This window comes from Dermacentor albipictus, chromosome 4 (genome assembly GCF_038994185.2).
Source record: "Dermacentor albipictus isolate Rhodes 1998 colony chromosome 4, USDA_Dalb.pri_finalv2, whole genome shotgun sequence".
NCBI classification, from domain to species: domain Eukaryota; kingdom Metazoa; phylum Arthropoda; class Arachnida; order Ixodida; family Ixodidae; genus Dermacentor; species Dermacentor albipictus.
In genome coordinates, this window is record NC_091824.1 from 3982957 (window position 1) to 4000307 (window position 17351).

Sequence of the window (17351 nt, forward strand, 5' to 3'; positions counted from 1 at the left end):
CATTTCTGCCGACTGCCATATCGGATTGGAATGTACTTCCTGATGGTATTGTCAATGAAACAAATTCTGTAGAATTTAAACTGTTCTTATTACACCAGTGCTGTCCACAGCCCCAGTAGTAAGCCCTTTTATCGGCTTCTTCATTTTCATGTGTTTACTACTGTCTTTACCCGTTCTTGCAATCTGTATTAATGTGTTTGATCTTTGTGACCCATGGTTACCATTTGTTACCCCCCCCTTATGTAATGCCCCATCAGGGGACCATCAGGGGTACAGGGGCCCTTAAGGGTAAATGAATAAATAAATGATGATGATGATGATGATGATGATCCAGAGTCTTCAATGCATGGTAGTGAATAGACATCTCTCTTTGTTACCTTACCCGCTGTGGTTGCTCAGTGGCTATGGTGTTGGGCTGCTGAGCACGAGGTCGCGGGATCGAATCCCGGCCACAGCGGCCGCATTTCGATGGGGGCGAAATGCGAAAAACACCCGTGTGCTTAGATTTAGGTGCACGTTAAAGAACCCCAGGTGGTCTAAATTTCCGGAGTCCTCCACTACGGCGTGCCTCATAATCAGAAAGTGGTTTTGGCACGTAAAACCCCAAATATTATTACTTTGTTACCTTGTAGAGGTGCCGATAATCCACACAAGGTGCCAACTGTTGTTTTTCTTTTTAACTAGTACAAGGGATGCCCATGAGCTGCAAGAAGGTTCAATGATATTACAAGAAATCATCTTGTCAACTTTGTGTTGGATGATGTGTCGCTCAGTAGGCGGGACGTGGTAGGTTCTTAGGGGTAGGGTCGGTAGGGCAAGACGCGGCTTGCGTCACCGGTATTTATTCGGTGTTTGACAACAGATATTTGTCCTAGAGGGTGCTCTCCAAGGTAAAATATGTCCCAGTACAGGGCAAGGAGGCAATGCAGTACTTCAGCATGCTGGGACAGAAGGTTGGGAGCAACCATTTTCATTAGGGCATTCAAGTCTGAAAGGGCAGAAGGCGAAGCAAGAGTTGCACGCGAGGAGCTGTCGCAAGTTAAAGCTGAAATGTGGTAGTCTTGGGCCAGCGTGATTTGCATTAGCGATATTTCGCGCAGGAGTACTTGTGTACAAAGTCTAAAGTTCACAAGCGGAAGGCAGGATGTGTTGTCTGTAATGGTAATGATAGTGTGAGTGTTATACAAGAGCAGGACATCTGGATTAAAGGATACGATGTAGTCACTGTCTGGTGCAGGTGGAACCGGTGAAACACCCATGTAGGTAACGGCACAGTGAGTGAGGCGAACATGCTCTGCGGAACATAGCTGTATCGGAGCACTATTTGGAGGGCCAATAGCAACAGGTAGAGCGAGTTGCACATCATCATCAGAACAGTCTACCAAGGCAGAATGTGCTGATGGAAAGTCAAGTCCCAGGATTAGGCTGTGAGGGCAGTGTTCTAGAAAATAAAACAGAAGTATGATGTCTGGCGACATTCATGCGAGCCGGCCACATGCCAATAATGGCTGGCGTTCACCGTCGCCAACTTGGACTACAGCGACGGGGCAGGCGTGAGGACGTTCTTGAGATGATTTCGAAGCTTAGCATTCATCACAGTTACTTGCACGCCAGTTTCAATCAGAGCCTTACAGGTACAGGTTGCGGGATCAATATCAAGTCGGATTTACGCAGCGGGCACTCGTTGGCTGCATCTACAATGCCAGCCGAAGACGAGGATGCTTTGGGCATGTCGGCACCCGCGCCCACCGTCATTCTCGCTCAACCCTGCGATTCAGGAACCTTTTCTGTGACTGACAACACTTATGTTGAAGATTGGCTTCAACTATATGAGCAGGCGAGTGCCAGCAACCACTGGGACCAGACCATCATGCTCGTTAATTTGATATTTTACCTTGCGGGAACGGCACACATATGGTTTTTTACACCCATGAAGAGGAACTTACTAGCTAGGACATTTGTAAACAGAAGCTCCAGGATTTGTTTGTCGAGCCTGTTGGACATCGGCACGCCACCCAAAAAGACCTCGCTTTGCGTGTCCAGATGTGCACTGTGTCCTACCTCATGTACATCCAGGATGTGCCTGCTCTGTGCTGCAAAGTGGATCCAAAGATGTTTGAATCTGATAAAGTCGCACATCTCAGTAAGGGCATAGCAGATGATGCCTTCCACCTCCTTTTGTTTAAGAATTCTTCCACTGTGCAAGCCAGTATTACCCAATGCCGGCGGTTTGAAGAAGCCAAGAGCTGCCCCATTGCCCACCCATTTCCCCGCCTTCTCAGCACGGCTGCTACGTCCACCTGCGAAGACCTCCGCAGTCCACCCACGCCCAATCACTCTGATGACATCGTACGTACCATTCGACGTAAAATAGAAGCCGCATCTCCTACCCTGCACCTCCACCAAAAACATTATCGGGGTAAAAGAAGTTGGAAATATATTTACAGGATATTTACAATAACTATAGCAGCTGACAAGATGGTAGGCAGCGCACGAAGTTCAGAGCGCCGTCCTCTTCGGATCAAGCTTAAAATATCTTCTTTATCAGTGTGTCATAATATTTACAAGAGAGACATTGATGCATAAACAAGATGGTTATCGAGGCCGATTCCACCTCTACATGTCAAATTGTCATCTTCTGACTGGTGCCACTCTTGGTTGCATCGTAGCTTAATCCGCTCCTGTAAAGGTGCCATTACGGCGCTAACTATAACCGGGGTGAACTCACAGCAAAGTAAGGCTTCAGCTGGGACACAATAAAACGTCCGTGGGGATGCACGAGTCCAGTGGAGTGATCTCATAGTTCACATCGCCAAGGTGATGCAATATCATGTAGGGCCCTGTGTAGAACGGCAGCAGCTTTTTAGACAAGCTGATACGGCAACATGGTGTCCATGGGAGGACAATGGAGTCGGGAGGAAATCGAACGCCCGATGTCGGCTGCCGCACTGGATCTTCCATGCGGCTGAGACTCGGTGAGCATGGAGAAGGCAATCTGGCTTGCCGTGCAAGCCTGGCCGAAGATGCGTTGAGCATCTTCAGTGGGCGTATTTGTCGAGGAAGGAAGCAGTGTGTCAAATGGCAAAGAAGGGTGGCGGCTAAACAGAAGGTAAAAGGGTAAAAAGCCAGTGGTCTAGTGACGGGACGAATAATAAGTGAAGGTCGCAAAGGGTAACGTGCTGTCCAGGCACGTACACAGGATTTTTTTCGGGGGAGGCCCACCACCTCCATCATCATCATCATCATCATCATCAGCAGCAGCAGCAGCAGCAGCAGCCTGTTTTATGTCCACTACAGGACGAAGGCCTCTCCCTGGGATCTCCAATTACCCCTGTCCTGCCGCCAACCGATTCCAACTAGCACCGGCGAATTTCCTAATTTCATCGCACCATCTATAGTTTTCTGCCGTCTTCTACTGCGCTTCCCTTCTCTTGGTACCTGTTCTGTAACCCTAATGGTCCAACGGTTATCTAACCTGCGCATTACATGACCTGCCCAGCTACATTTTTTCCTCTTGATGTCCATCAGAATATCGTCTATACCCGTTCGCTCTCTGATCCAAACCGCTCTCTTTCTCTCTCTTAACGTTATGCCTAGCAATCTTCGTTCGATCGCTCATTGCGCGTTTCTTAACTTGATCTCAAGTCTCTGCCCCATATGTCAGCACTGGCAAAATGCACTGAGTGCACACCTTACTTTTCAATAATAATGGTAAGCTTCCAGTCAGGAGCTGGCAATGTCTGCCATATGCGATCCAACCTATTTTTATTCTTCTGTGAATTTCCTTCTCATGATCAGGGTTCCCTGTGATTAATTGACCTAGATAAACGAACTCCTTCACAGTCTCTAGTGGCCGACTGGCGATCCTGACGTCTTGTTCCTTTGCCCGACTATTTATCATTATCTTCACCTTCTGCATATTAATATTCAACCCCACTCTTACACTCTCTCAGTCAAGGTCTCCAATCATTTGTTGTAACTCGTCTGCATTGTTGTTGAATAGAACAATGTCATCGGCAAACCGAAGGTTGCTGAGATATTTGCCGTCGATCTTTACTCCTAAGCCTTCCCAGTTTAATAGCTTGAATTCTTCAAAGCACGCAGTGAACAGCTTTGGAGAAATTGTGTCTCCCTGTATGGCCCCTTTCTCTATAGGTATCTCCCTGCTTTTTTTGTGTAGAATTAAGGTAGCTGTAGAACATCTGTAGATATTCTTACGCGAAGGACGAGTCAGTAAGACGAGAAACTATTTACAGATTATATTTACAACAACGGTTGCAGCGCTGACCGGTTAGATTCACACCGCGAGCCCAGTTCGTTCTTCCTCCTCTTTTCTGGAGTGATGGCGCCCACGCGCCTCGTTCAAACAAACAAATACCACACGGATGTAGTAATATTTTCCAAGCTTTTTACGGGAGTGGTCTGTACTCCTTGATTGCGTAGTGCCTCTATGACTGCTGGTATCTCTACTGAATCAAATGCCTTTTCGTAATCTATATAAGCCACGTAGCGAGGCTTATTGTACTCTGCGGATTTCGCGATAACCTGAGTGATGACATGGATGTGATCCATTGTAAACTATCTCTTCCTGAAGCCAGCCTGTTCCCTTGGTTGACAAAATCCAGTGTTGCCCTTATTCTATTGGAGATTATTTTGGTAAATATTTTATATAATACTGGGAGCAAGCTAATGGTCCTATACTTTTTCAATTCTTTAACATCTCCTTTTTTGTGGATTAGTATAATGTCTGCATTCTTCCAGTTTTCTGGGACCCTTGCAGTCGATAGACACTTCGTATAAAGCGCCGTCAGTTTTCCAAGCATTATGTCTCCTCCATCTTTGGTTAAATCGACTGTTATTCCGCCTTCTCCTCCCGCGCTCTTCATCGTTTCATTTCTCGCATTGCCCTTCTGACTTCATCGCTAGTTATAGGAGAGTTTCTGTATCCTGTTCATTACTGTTTCTAAGTGAGGTATCGTGACTCCTCTGAGTACTGTATACAGGTCAGTTTAGAATTTTTCCGCTGCTTTTACTATATCTTCGAGATTGCTGATGACATTATCTTTTAGTGTTATACATCATGGTTTGTCCCAAGCCAGGTTTCTTTTTTACTGATTTCAGGCTGCGTTCATTTTTTACAGCTTCTTCAGTCTTTCTCATGTTCTAATTTCGAATATCAGTTATTTTCGGCTTGTTGATCAGTTTTGAGAGTTCCACGAATTGCGTAACGCTGTGCGGCTGCCAGTCCCACACAACCACGTACAGCGCAGGACTCTGCGATTCTATATGTACTGCGCTCACCGCAAAAGGTTAGAAAAACACCCACATAAGCACAGCAGAGAAGTGGCTACGTGAGGCGGTTCGACCGATAACTGTAGAAGCGTCACTCAAAGCAAGTAATTGTTCTCCACTTTCGGCAGCGTTTTCTCTACTTCCTTTTTAAATAAAAAGATGTTGATCCATAAATATTCTCATAAACAACGGTCAACTTTTTTATTTTTCGCTTTTCCTTGCAGTTTGGTTGTGGCCTTGGCTCTCTGCCTTAGTAGATCGCTTAATTTCTCAACCCCTTGCGATTTTTGTTTCCAGTTACCAATTTCGCACGAAAAGTGCTATACAATTAGGAAAAAACAGACGAGGTAACGGGCGACAGTCATCTTGCTTATGGGTTTAAGGGTTATTACAGGATATCACAATGGACGCACTTTAACATTATTTTATTTCCCACCTTATCTAACCCATATCACGTGTATATGGTTGCGGGCATCTGCCAGCCTCGCGGCGAGCCGTAACTCAAGAAAATAATGAAGCAAAGGGATAAGTTAAACGCAATTGGCGTTTTCTCCGGCCGCAACTCGTTCCACGAGAGTACAGACCAGCTCAGTAACAGCCGCATCCCTTTCATGGTCCCAGGATCAGCCTAAACAATGAAGGTTGAACTAACAAAAGCAACAGCTATGCGCGTGACGGTTGAATAGATGGTGACAACTGAATGCATCTCGAGTTAATCGCACGGGTGCGGAATCAATGAGAAAACTGTCCTTCACATTACAAGAGATGCCGATAACTACCGCCATCTAAAAGGAGTGAAAAAGGCAGCATAATGCTGACCAATTAATAGCTGCCAAGTCTCAACATTGATCTGGTGGCGCTTTAGAAATATGCGAGGAGTGGCGGCGTGGGTGGGGAGGGGGGGGTATGCCACTTGATTTCGGGGGGGGGGGCCCCCGGGCCCCCCCTGGGTACGTGCCTGGTGCTGTCCCAATCACTGTGGTTATCAGAAACATACATACCATTTCTGTCAATTTGCAATTGAGCGGCTCTGTCAGTCCGTTTGTCTGCATGTGGTAAGCGGTGGAAAGCTTGTGCTCGGCAGAACAGGAGCGAAGTAGGTCTTCAACTATTTGGGACAAGAAGGTGTGGCTGCGACCAGTGAAGAGCTGCCGGGGTGCACCGTGATGGAGGATGACGCATATCTGCCAACGCTCTCAATTCGCCCGGGAGACACCAGATTTTTTACTGAACTTTCCGATTGTACGATCACTGTCTTATATCTCCCGAAAAGTGGTCTCTGTTCGTGCAATAATGGTTTTTGCGAAACTGGCACTGCGAAATCTAAAGTCACATCGTAATCGTCAGCATCGCCAACAACGGCCACACTAACATCATCGGTATCATCGACTAAGCAGCCACAAGGTCCCCGTGGGAACAGCGACAGGACCTGATGACCTACCTATGAAATTGATAAGCATATTAGGCCAGAAAAGTAAATTAAAATTACGACAACTTATCGAACAAATAGTTGTAGGGGGAGATGTTCCACAAGACTGGAAATCAAGCAGAATGATATTAGTTTACAAAGGTAAGAGAAGCAAGGACAACATTAAATCCTACTGTCACATAAGTCATATACAGAGTAGCAATGCAGATGGTGAAAATGAGAATGGAGGACTGGGCAGAACGTGAGGAGATCTTGAAGGAGCTGCAGAATGGACTTCGAAGGAACAGAAGGCTAGATGATAATTTATTTGTTATAACACAGTGCATAGAAATTGCGGCACCCAGGCAGAAACCGCTGTAGGTAGCTTTTTTAGACATTAGAGGAGCCTATGATAATGTAAACCGAGAAAAGTTATGGAGCCAGTTGAAGGAATATGGTCAAGATAGAAAGGTGGTTGGATTCCTACAAGTTAATACAGATAATGAGGTAGAGATAACATGGGAGGGCAAAACTACAAAGCCAGCTAAAATAAGAAGTGGTCCCAGGCAGGGCTGTCCATTGTCGCCCCTGCTTCTTATGATTTACATGAGCCAAATGGAAGAGAGGCTAGAACAGAGCACAATAGCAACTGACATAAGCTATGTGCTGGAAGGGCAGAAGGTAGCTCAAGTACTAGCCAAACTGATGTATGCAGATGATATTGTACTGCTTGCTTACACCCGAGTATGGCTACCGGAACTAATGAGGATATGTGGAGAAGAGGGAGAAAAATTGGGACTGCAATTCAGTTGGGAGAAGTCTGGGATAATTATATACAATGAAGAAAGGGGGGAACCTTTGGAAATACAAGGCACTAAGATTGATCATGTCGAAAATTACAAGTATTTGGGCATATGGCTAAACGAGGGCAAAAAGTAGTTGGAAGAACATGAAAAAATTATGATTGAAAAAGGGAAAAGGAACTCAGCTGTAATGAAACACAAGGCACTATGGAATTATAATAGGTACAAGGTGGTTAGAGGGGTATGGAAAGGGGTTATGATACCTGGCCTCACATGCGGAAATTCAGTACTGTGCATGAAATCGGTAGTTCAGGCATGCATGGAAACAAGACAGAGAAGTGTAGGCAGGTTGGCCTTAAGGCTGTTTCACATGCTGCGACTGCAACGACGAAAATCGGTGCTGTCGCACGCGTCGCAATGCGATTTTTAGAGGGCTCATTTCACATGATTGCGATTTCATCAATGCGATTGGTGCGACGCCCAGGGTTGCTTACTGCCAGGTTTCGTGGCACACGCTGCATAATTCTTTTATTGTAATGAATAAAACGTTTACAGTATAATGTTCTTGACTTTTCTTGGTTAGAAGCAAATAATATGTACGTTTACTAATTTAAAACGTTAGTTAAGATTTGTCTTGGAGTGCGCGACGGCGGTTTCGGTAGTTCAGTGCGACATGGCGCACGTAAACAGCTGTTCGCAGGTGGTTCTGCGCCGTGTGTTGTCTCATCTGCCTTCTATGACCGTTTCGTTCTGCCTGCGCTACAACAATCTCCAAGATGACCTATCGACCAGTTCGTATTGCTACCCTCACCACATATGCAGTATTCGGAATTCGGCTGCCACGAAGTCGTCGTGTCAGCCCAACAAGATCCTCGCGCTACCCGTGCTCAGCGCCAGCTTCTGAAGAAATGATGCGTGTATATTGCCCGTGATTGCGCATATGTGGTGCCTGCTACTAGCCATATTCTTACGCCAAACGCAACAAGAAGCACCAACCCGAAAGCACGCGTGTGCCACTGAACGAAGCCTCAAATGATCTGTGTGATTACGACGTGGAATGAAAATTGTGTTGTGAAATTCAACCTTAGCGCCATCCTGGTTCGTCCATCGCCGTGCTTGCGCTGCGAATATATATATGGGAGCCCTCTCTAAATATTTCTAAAGGCGCAAAAGCCGACGCATCAAATGTTTCGAGCAGTTACCGTCACTTTTGTGGAAACCTGTACGTTGTAACATATCATTCTAAAGGACACGCTTCTCGTCCACTTTGTTGTTCTGTGTCTCGCGCTGGCAGTATACTCGGAACTTCTAACAAGAAGACCATATCAATACGCGCTATTCATAAAGCAGGATCGTAGGCCTGCGGCATTCGCACTTGCCGTAGAATTTTTCAGCTTTCTGCTCAGCCTCGCACTTCTCTCACGGTTAGCCTGTTTTGTGGAAATAAATATTATTCTTATATTATTAATGTTATTAGATATTATAGTTTCTTCACTGTAATTTATAGCAATCATCCAGATTTCTTAAGCTAGGCGTGCATTTAACCTGTATTAGATAAACATTGTTACGACATGCTTATGGGAGTCATTTCAAACTAGATTGCTCAGCCAGAGAAAGTACAAATGCAAGTCTCAATGTTTGTTCGAATTTGGTATTCCTAAACAGATTATATTGGCAGAATTTTATGCCTGCTTGCATTTCCAGCAATTCAATGTTCAGAGCTGGAAAAACTGATTCCTTTTCTTGCTGTCGAAAGGCTGCTTCAATGTCGATAGCAAGCTATAATTATTCATTTCAAAAGTTTTAAGCAATGACTATATGTCTAAGCTTATCAATGCGTTTTTGTTCCACGAACACAATTAAGTTTTCTCTCTCCTTCTTTTGACAGCCATGGAATGAAACCGTTCACTTTCATAAGTATCAGGATGGAAACATTCTGGAGTTTGTCCTGAGCATTTGCTTGCATCCTATAGTGTGCATGTTTGTATCAAGTTCTGGTGTTACAATCGCAGTGATCTACACATATTGTTATGTTGCTACAAACAAATTTATTTAACTTTCTTTTCAAATCTACAATGTGGCCATGCAGTTACAACTATATTAATAAGCAAAAAAAAAACTGCAGATTCAGTGTACGTGTTGGAATCTATGCGAAGTGAAGTTTTTGTCAAGTGGTCAATTAAATGCGGTTAAAGTAACTGCGATATATACAATTTGTCTTACTTTCAACAATCCAACATGTCATCTTTTGCAAGGTTTGCTTATGCACCGCATAAGTCACAACCTTAATGTCATGTAATCTTTATGCATTACACTGTTCACAAACCATACCGAAACGCAAATGACAGTTAATGTAGATGCATGCTGCGAGACATCAACACAGTGACATTTGTTGAGCAAGGAATGGTGCGAGGTGTATGCAGATGAATGAATGACGTGCTTATGTACTTATTTATTTATATACCTCGCAGGCTGCAAGGTTGGAGTATTATGCAAGGAGGAATGAAAAAGTTGTTACAAAAGGAAGAAGGGCACAACATTAAGAAAAAAAGCAGTACCAATACATTGCACCAACTAGCCCAACATGTTTTACTGGCACAACATTATACAATACTTAACAAACAATAACAGAAAAAGTTACTGCCCATGCACCCTGTACAGACGGTAAACCTGCGAAGCTGAAATGTGCGGCCTCGGTGTTTATCACTGAGTTAATTCCAATGGTTTATTCAAGTCTTTCTATTTTATTGGTTATGTCTGTGTTTCTTAATGAGGTTATGCACATGTTTGGCTTGGGTTTATCACATTGTTTGTTTGGAATGCCACACATTGCACTTTGCAAGATGCAATGAGTGGTTCATTGTGTTAATCCAGCGGGTCCATCAAAGTCTTTCTGGATTATGTTACGCACTTGTGTTTTGTAATGCATTAATCATAATGTTTATGACTCGGTTATGCACTGTAGTTACGAAGTGACACACCGGATCTGCACATTTCATTTAATTAAATACAGGGACACATTTTCGAACCTCTTGGGAAGTCGGAGAGATACTGCTGCACGCGCACTCTGCTGCTAGAGAGAAACGACGTCACTATCGGTCTAGCCAATGGCCCACCACACCTTCGCTGCGAGATAATAATGACATCATGATCTTGTCTTAACCCCATCCCTCTCTGTGTCCCTTCCCTGCAATAATACGCAGATAAATGTATGTTTGAAATGCATAAGCATTTCTATGTCTACCCAACACGAAATGTCTCCGTCCATCATGGAAGACGAATTCAATGGCTCACACCCCCTTAAACAATGGCTCATACCCCTGCACTAGGGTTTTTGGGATCGGACCACGAGTGTTTCGCCTAGGCATACACAGCTTCACTGTAAAAAGAATGAACACCTTTCTGCTAGAGACCAAGACAATCATGAGGTGTATTAACAAATGAAAGTTTATTGAACATGCCGAGTAAATGCTGTTCGACAAGCAATAAATCAAATTTACACAAAAAGCAGAAGCAAGATCTGATGTGTGTCCATACAGATCCCAACAGGAAACGCATCCATCTCTGAAAGTGTAACAGCGACCATGCCGACACAAGATTCTCCCAGTGTCTTTGCATCTACAGCCTCCATAATTTCTCTAGGCAGCCGATCTGCACAGAATGCTAGCTTCCTCTACAATGCATTCTCCACATCTGAGCGTGCATTGTAGAGGAAGAAGCTAGCATTCTGTGCAGATCGGCTGCATAGAGAAATTACGGAAGCTGTAGATCTAAAAATGCTGGGTTAATCTTGTCAGCACGGCCTCTGTTAGAAATGGATGCATTTCCTGTCAGGAAATGCACATGAATTTTTGCTTCTCCTTTTTGTGTATGTTCAGTCTATTGCTTGTCAGCGAGCATTAACTCGGTGTGTACATTAAACTTTTGATTGTTAGATCATCTCAGTTTTCTTGTTTGTCCTATGTGTTCTCTGGTGCCAATGACAGCTAGGCTATTCGTCTTTTTTTTTTTTAGACTGCAACAAGTCACTTTAATGGCCCTCATGAGACCTTATAAAATCTTTTATTTGGCCAATGTAGCAAGAACGTACAGTGTGAAGCAGTAAGAACAGGTTATGCTAACTTCTAATTAAAAGGTTTATTGTGAAAATGCAATGATCTATAAAGGTTACCACAAAGTAGTACAACAATAACACCTGATAAAGACTAGTGCTTGATGAAACCAAGCATAAAAGCAGGAAAGGGAGAAAATACATATAGATATACAAGTCCAGGGGAAAAAAAAACATTGTGATCACCAAGTGTGCATGTGGCTACCTTCCAGGAAACTCAATTTTTTCCGGATGGCATGGAACTGGAAGAATGTGCTTGCATAAGCAAGCTATCAGTCTGTCTATTGGAATAACAACAGTGTTTCTTGAAAGGTGCTGGCATGCAGGATTGGCAATTGTAATGATTTTTTCCTGCACTTGGAATTTTTCTCTGTTTTCTTTCTGTAGCATTTTTATTTATGTTTGGCTGCATCAAGCACCAATTTTTATCTATCTTTCAAAGATGTCTTTCGTTTTCTGGGGAAAACTTGGGGAAGGCAGGAGATGGAAATTCAAGACGATGAGCAACATGAAAACAAGGTGAAAGTAGGAGCCAACGTTTCCAAACGTGGACCTTGAAGAAGACAAGTCCACTAGTCGAGACGTTGGCTCCTGCTTTCACCTTGTTCTCGTTTTGCTCGTCGTCCTTTCTTTTTCTGGTAATTTGTATAACTCGCCACATTTTTACAAATGAACCGCAGTTGAAAGTTAGTCCTCGTCCATATCTAGTGTCATCCTGTTGATACTGCTTCATGCTATGCACTCTTGCAACATTTGTGTGCGTGTGTGTGCACACATGTGGATTTGTATGTGAGATCGGGCCCTTGGGCAGAGGTATCATTCTTCTCCTGTGCAGCCTTATGAATTCATTAACTATAGTGCAACAGAAATGCAATGGACAGGAACGAAGTGAACACACAGAGCGCTTTGTTCTTGTCTGTTGTCTATCTGTTGCACTTTAGTTAATAATGAATACATACAAACTCTAGTTTTCAGTTATTATGTCAGGCTTATAAGCCCGCTTGTGTCCTGGAATATTTGCATGGCTATGTATCCTGTAATTTAATTTCTGGCCATGTGCTTGCAAGTCGCGTGTCAATCTCCTGATTTTCCTGACAATCTTGTGTGATGTGCAGGCCCAGACAGTTTCTGGTGAATCCATGCAGGGTGTTGTGCAGGGTGTAATCTGCACTACAAGTACTGCTTTGATTGCTTTCAGTTCAGCTTTTCTAGGTGTAGGATGACCTGGAATGGTACTCACTTATATGGGGTTTAGTTTTATGTAGTGTCATACTACTGTTACACTGCTATTGCCAGATCAGTGTACTATATGTGCCTTATGTTTGCTTGCATCTTCATGATTAGCAACCTCCCCTGTGGTTTTGGCAGTTGCATATAGTCTCCTGGCCTAATTGTTTACCCCCATATTCCACGGTATGGGCCTGTTGTGTTTCAAGTTCAGGTACTCCCAAGGTTGTGTTTCTGAAGGGAGGGGTAGTCGTCTTTGCATCTCATATGCTAGCTGGCATAGCATCTTGGTACGAGGTTCTGAGCTCTTGAGACAAAGAATTTGTGCTGCAGGCAGCAATTCTACTCTGTCTAGGTGCTTGTTCGTTAGCTCTTTCTCATAGAGGTCTTCAAGCATGGTACAGTTGGAAAGACCTGTTATTACTACCCGATGCCTGTATTCGATGAGTTGTCTTTTTTGTGTGCTGCAGGTAATTCATACCGTACCATACCTTGGACACAAGCAAAGCATCTGCGATTTTCTACAGTATCCACTCGTCCACCCCCATTATTTTGAGATTATTCTTTTCACCAGGTGTGGAAGTTGCGTCCAAGCATTGCATAATTGTTTCACCCACGTGCTGGCTCTGCCGTCATGGGCTTACACTAGCTGAGGATTTGTGGACGTTGACTTGCGGGCATACTTGTCCAGCTATGTGGATCACAATGTGCAATCTGGGGTAGTTCTTGATTCTAGTCTTTCTTTTTTTCCGACGTCGATATGAGCTGACTTATCAGAAAGCGAGAGGCCAGACTGGCCAAGAAAGTCTGCAGTGTTGTCGAGGTCTTCTTGCATCATTCTTGATTTCTGTATAAGATAGCTTTCACATAGACTGTAATACGCCATAGGCTGTAGTGTTTCTTGTAGTATGCCCGTGTTGTTGTTGTGTGTGGGCCAAATGTACCTCCAACTTTGATCTGGAATTTTCTGTCTTGCAGAAAGTTACTGTTTCAGAAATTTTTTTTGCTCATCGTTCCTCTTATTAGAGCAGCATAAGGTACTGCTGTTAAAGGCCTCTTCACTCTTTCATAAGCGGTATTACACAATGTCCTGCGATAAAGTTTCTGCTGCTTATGGCCCACTCATAACTGCCAGAAGGGACAACTCTTGAAAAAGGTTTTCTTTGTGCTATGTGTGCGACGTAGTATGAGCATTCATGCCTTGACATTTATACATCTGTAGAACCAGCTTCCTGACACAGTACTTGCTATACCTGATCATGCTTATTTGTGCAGTGCTGTTGAACAATACATATTGATGCAATGAATATTTACACACTCGAATTATCACGAAAGATGGCTGTTTTACAATTCTGCCCTCTGCTTTCTATTGCTTTTTTATTGGTGTTATATTTTGCATAAGCATGCCCCCCTATGCAATAGTATTTTGAAGTCTAAGGGTTCAATAAAAGGTGATGAACTAAATCTAAGTGCAAGAGCTTTTTTTTTTATTTTTCACCTACGACTCCCATCGAAATGCGACTTCCATGGCTGGCAAATCAACCCCTCACCTTGTGTTAGCAGCAGAATGCTATAGACACAGTGGCAGGTGAACAAATTGAAGAACAATATTTCTGTCTATTATTTTTTTTCTTACCTGTATGCAAGTAAAGTTTGGAATAAATTTGTCATTGCAAAAAAAGCCCAGTTTGTGGTCCTTTATCGAATAAACCACATATTGTGTATTGTTGAAATGCAGAAATTTGTTCTAAGATCCTCGGGTGATATATGTTCTTGCAAGTAGCATGGTATTTCATTACTTATAAAGATAGTAATCGCAGCGGATATCGTTATATGGGTTTACACACTAATATATGTGATCACAAACTTATTAGAAACATGTAAGGCATGAATGTTTCTGCACATTTGATCAGCTGTGAACGTGCAAGAACTGCTTGTACCGGCCGACTTCACTGCACAGTTTTGATTTACTTTTCTTCAGCGTGTCGTTTTATACTGTTTTATCCCCACAAGAACAGGCCGTTTGCCTGCTTTTTGCATTGTTGCACCAGTTCTACATGATTGTGCAGGAGGGTACGTTGTCACTGTGCCACTATAGCAAGCAATTTACTTAATCTACTAGCTGTACAGTTAATTACCTTGCAGAGCAACTGTTCATACAGATGCAATAAGGATACAAAGTCCGCAACATAGTCGATGTTTATTGGTTTTTGTGCAAGAAAAAAAAAATTCTCCAGAGAAGAGGTGCAACTTAACGTGCATGTAATAGTTTATTCGAGCCACGGATTTAATGCTATCGTAGCAAATTCATTACGATAGCCTACACTGTTGCTCTGTCAAATTTAATAAGAGGCAAGATGAGCTTTCAAGATGCATCGGGAAATTCATGCTTGAAAACCGACAAGAAAATGCAACTGAACGGTACCGCGTTCAGCGCAACGTTGTAATTTCGGGTACTTTGCTGTCTTGTCATTTGCCCTTGCCGAGGTTGAAATAATTCAAGCTGCTCCGTAAGCGCGATTTTTCTATGCTACTCAACAAAACATTGTAGCAACCTCGTCGTCTGCTGGGGATCGAACATCTCTAGCTAGCACTGACAACTCGCAAAGGCGCACGAAGCAAACGTGAAAATGCACTTCATTTGCTGTGTAGCGTGCAATAGGAGAATGCAATCTGTACAAGTTTTTTATTCTCCCTTAATTCGCGCACGTACCTAATTCGACGATCCACGTTTCCGCGATTGCACTTGTCGTGCGAGACGCCATCAAAACAAACCGGCGAAATAGCTCCGTTGACAGCTCTCCGCGCAATTTCGACGGAAAATCGCAGCGATCGGTGCGACGGTGCGACTGTGCGACCAACCGGTTGGTCGCAGCCGAAAATCGGGGGGACGGCACTGCGACTGCGATTTTCATCGCAAACGACGGAAATCGCACTTCCGGTGCGACGAAAATCGCATCATGTGAAACAGGCTTTAGAAGCGCACGGGAACACCTCTGATGAGGGAGTGCAGGGGGACATGGGATGGACGTCATTCGAAGGTAGAGAGGCAATAAGTAAGCTAAAGTATGAACGGAGACTCCCAACTCTGGGGGAAAAAAGTGGGCGGGAAAAGTGTACAAGTATCTATACATGAAAAGTTTGAACACAAAGTGGACACTTAGAACCAGAAAGCTGAGGATTAGATACCTACAGCCGAAAGAGGGGCTCCAACATGGTTCTAGTGTGGGAGAGGAGGTGCAGGAGACGTAAATAAAAATGTGGGAAGAAAGAATGCTCGGAAAGCCAGCGCTGTGTATAGGACACAAAAACAGGAGATAAAGAGAGAGCGCTTATTTGATAACTCGCAGGGCAGCTCACTATTATTCGAAGCTAGAACGAGGGTTTTGAAAACGAAAGCATACTGGGCTAAATTTGAAGACGTGGACCTTTTGTGCACAGCTTGCGGAGCCGAAATTTAGACCACAGAGCATATTGTGCTGAGATGCACAGACCTTTGCCTGACTCTGGCTGAGGGAACAGTGACAGATCTGGAAGGGGCATTATGTTTTCCCGGGGAACGAAGGCAAATAGACGAGAAAAGAGTGGCAGTAATGAAGGGGAATCTAGAGGATTGGCGGAGGAAGTTGTCGCGTGGTTAGTGCCGCGCGGGGCACGAGCACGCAGGGACGGACCGACACGTACCGCCTCTTGCTTAGACGAAAAGGGAATCCCTCCTTTATTGGGCCCGAACATATACAGTGGAACCCCATTCATACGTTTTTCACCGGACCGGGGAAAAAAACCGTAACAGCCGGGAAAACGCAACAGTGAGGAAAGCTCCGAAAATGAATGAAAAAAGTGCAGCTTCAACTATATACAATTTATTTCCACAGAGTGCGCTTAGGACTTAAAGAAAGTCCAGAATGGTGGCTTGCCGTTTCTTTCGCTCGTGAGAAATCGCCACATGTTTCTCAATAGCCTGGAAGCGTCGCTGTGAGGTGCGACGTACCTGCGGAGGAGGTCCAGAGCCACGACGGCTTCTCCAAAGCTAGGATTCGGCAACTCCCCGGCATCATGCGGCCCGTGCTCCTCGTCGTCACCACGCCACGACAATGGCAACGGACGAAGGAATATTCGCGGGAAATTTTGCCTTCTTTGGCGTAATCATTCTAGCGTGCTAACGATTGTTTAGTATTGATGCGGAGCGCGCGCGTCCGCACAGCCCGGTAGCGCGCAGCGCGGCGTGGGAGAAATGTAAACAAGAGAGGAGAGCTAGCCTGATAGGCGCAGCAACGCCACGAGCAATGCCAACTTCTGGTTTCACTTTAGCTTCACAAAGAGTGACGTCAGGGCCTCTCCTGAGCAATGCCTCCTTTATTAGATGCCCGCCGCGTTGCTCGCTTTCCCATTGGAGCGGCGGTTCGCTTAGTTGAAGTTAGTTCAGCATAAATTCCATGAGGCGGCACTCGTTGCCTTAACAACTTCTGGCGGATGTGGAAGCGGCGGCTGAATGCATCCGCCGGTGCCT

The 17351-nt window shown here is 44.4% G+C and overlaps 1 protein-coding gene across 1 annotated transcript in view; it reads left to right on the top strand.

Annotated features, from left to right (window-relative positions):
* Nucleotides 1-17351, top strand: part of Prosalpha2 (proteasome alpha2 subunit) — a 97715-nt gene that overhangs the window by 47084 nt on the left and 33280 nt on the right. The gene's annotated exons all lie outside the window — the stretch shown is intronic.